The 2415-nt window shown below is 41.9% G+C and overlaps 1 long non-coding RNA gene across 1 annotated transcript; it reads right to left on the bottom strand.

Annotated features, from left to right (window-relative positions):
• Window positions 1–807: 807 nt before the first annotated feature.
• Window positions 808–2204, bottom strand: LOC146960361 (uncharacterized). Its single transcript, XR_015035470.1, has 4 exons — window positions 2150–2204; window positions 1327–1390; window positions 1106–1233; window positions 808–1006 (listed from the first exon to the last, which is right to left on the bottom strand). It is a non-coding gene; the product is annotated as an uncharacterized LOC146960361 (long non-coding RNA).
• Window positions 2205–2415: the final 211 nt, after the last annotated feature.

Here is a 2415-nt window from a genome sequence, read left to right on the forward strand (position 1 = left end):
AAGGAGATATCAGCGGCGAGGCCGTTTTGGCTAACTTTCGGTCGGCGGATTGAGTTAGCATTCCCCGCCCTCGCCCCTACGTCATCCACATGCACGCGCATCGTCCTCCATCACAACAGGTGCCTGCAAGACGCATGATGGCAGATTCATCTCCGTCAGACCAAGACCCGTAAGTTTATTAAAAAACAAACTTTGTGACTAATGATAGTTGTCCGTACACAGAAAAAACACACGTTTGTATAAATATGTAGTGTTTTTTTTTTTTTTCTGTAACAACATCTATTGCACGTCTGTCCGTCCTGGGTGATGTTGCTCACCCTGACCCAGATAGCAAAAACCTTTTGGCATCCTTTTGGCCCAAATCTGGCTGGTCATTTTGGCAAGATTATGGCCAGGCTTTCGGGCCCTAAATGGCCCAAAATAGGCAAGCCAAAAACAAACCAAAAGGAGGCCAAAACTAATTGTGGCCTTCCAAAATACAGCCATAACTGCCCCAAAAGAGCCCCAAATCCCCAAAATCCAGCCAAAAAGTAGCCAAAACCGACCCAAAGAAAGCCCAAAAAGTAGCCAAAAGTGACCCAGAGAGAGGCCAAAACTCACCCAAAACTAATTGTGGCCCTCCAAAATACAGCCATAACTGCCCCAAAAGAGCCCCAAATCCCCCAAATCCAGCCAAAAAGTAGCCAAAACCGACCCAAAGAAAGCCCAAAAAGTAGCCAAAAGTGACCCAGAGAGAGGCCAAAACTCACCCAAAACTAATTGTGGCCTTCCAAAATATAGCCATAACTGTCCCAAAAGCCCAAATTTACCTTGCTGTGTGTCTATGTGTATTGAAAAAAAACAATAGGAAGATTAATATTATTTCATCATCTTTTTATTTTTGAATTTACTGTTGACTGACTCCAGGCTGGCAGGTTGCAGGTCCCCAGCCCAGTAAAACCATCACTGGTCTGTGCTATGCTTGCATCTGTGGTGGTAGAGCAGATGGGGTTTCTTCGTGTGGCATCTAAAGTGACACAGACAAAGAGAAAACAAACTTAACTTATTACTTCTACTGTAGCCTAAGAATGCTTTATTAAAGGCTTTATACAGTTATAAAACTCACCCACTTTAAGTTGTAACTTTTCCATTCATCCCTCGTCAGGTGTCCTTTTCTGTCTGGTCCTTTGGCTTTAAAATGCCCCATACCGTAACCTTCAAAGTGGCAGGCCCAGAAGGTCCAAGAGAGATGACCTGAAAATATTGAGAGAATTACCTACATTGATTTTCAAATCAACTAGCCCACCATTACATTGCCCTACTCTAATAAAATCAAAGGCAGCTCACCAAATCCTTTTAAATTTCAGGAAGAGGCTGGGTTTCCTTCCAGGGCCATCATTTGCTCAGTGTTCTGCAGAGGAAAATAGGATGTAAAAAAGTATGCATATTATGCTTATAACTGAAAAGCAACGAAGCAATTAAATCACAGATAATTAGATTTCTCCCCACATATGGCAGTGAATAAAGTGGGTTTAATATAACAAAAGGTTTCACAGCAGTAGGCCTTTTCAGTCCAAATTGGTGGCAGCACTGTCACAACACCACCTAGTGGCAGTTAGAGCTTCTTGCTATACTCTTTGGCTTAAGTTTGGAGTTTTCTTTGTGTTTTCCTGCCTGGCAGCTCACTAGATTATTGCTAAAAAGCACAGCAACATGAGCAATGATTTTTTGGTGGATACTTTCAACGCTAAATGGTAGGCTAGGCTATGACCTGCAACCTTCTAAATGGTAGGCTATGCTGCTTTCAGCAGATATTCACTGTAGGCTAACAGTTAAAGGAATGACTGATTGTTGCTAGCTAAATTAGCTACTATCTGTGCAAAGTGTAGTCACCAGTTACATTAATTACATTAAACTATCTCATATACTCACTGCCAGTGTACTGTATCTATTAAGTTCTCTGTGCATGTCATTGATGTAGTTAAATTGAATGAGCTGGCTGTGCCTGTTTGCTACGAGTTAGCTCATAGCTCACAGCAGTTTTGCCATCGAAATAGGAAAAATTAACATAACTGTGCAGAAAACGTAAACCTTATCGGGTATTTAAACAAGGCAATGATAGAAAATCAGATTTTACTAAATTTAAATGTCTATAATATCATGTACATACCTCCGTGTTGATCAGCTTGAGAAAATGAAGTAGGAGGGCTGTCGTCAGTTGAAACTGTGTACAAATTCCCGCCGTTTGCTTGGTCTTTTGGCTATCCTTTGGCTTTACAAACACATGCCAAAACAAACCATCGGACGTTGCCGCCCTTTGCCCAATCTTCTGGCTTGCCATAAACATGCCATACCAACCTCTCTACTTGATCCCGCCTTTTGCTTCATCTTTTGGCTTGCCATAAACGTGCCATACCACCCTTCTATATTATCCCG

The sequence above is a fragment of the Trachurus japonicus genome, unplaced genomic scaffold (assembly GCF_045865225.1).
Source record: "Trachurus japonicus isolate A0001 unplaced genomic scaffold, Traja_1.0 AP030468.1".
NCBI lineage: Eukaryota > Metazoa > Chordata > Actinopteri > Carangiformes > Carangidae > Trachurus > Trachurus japonicus.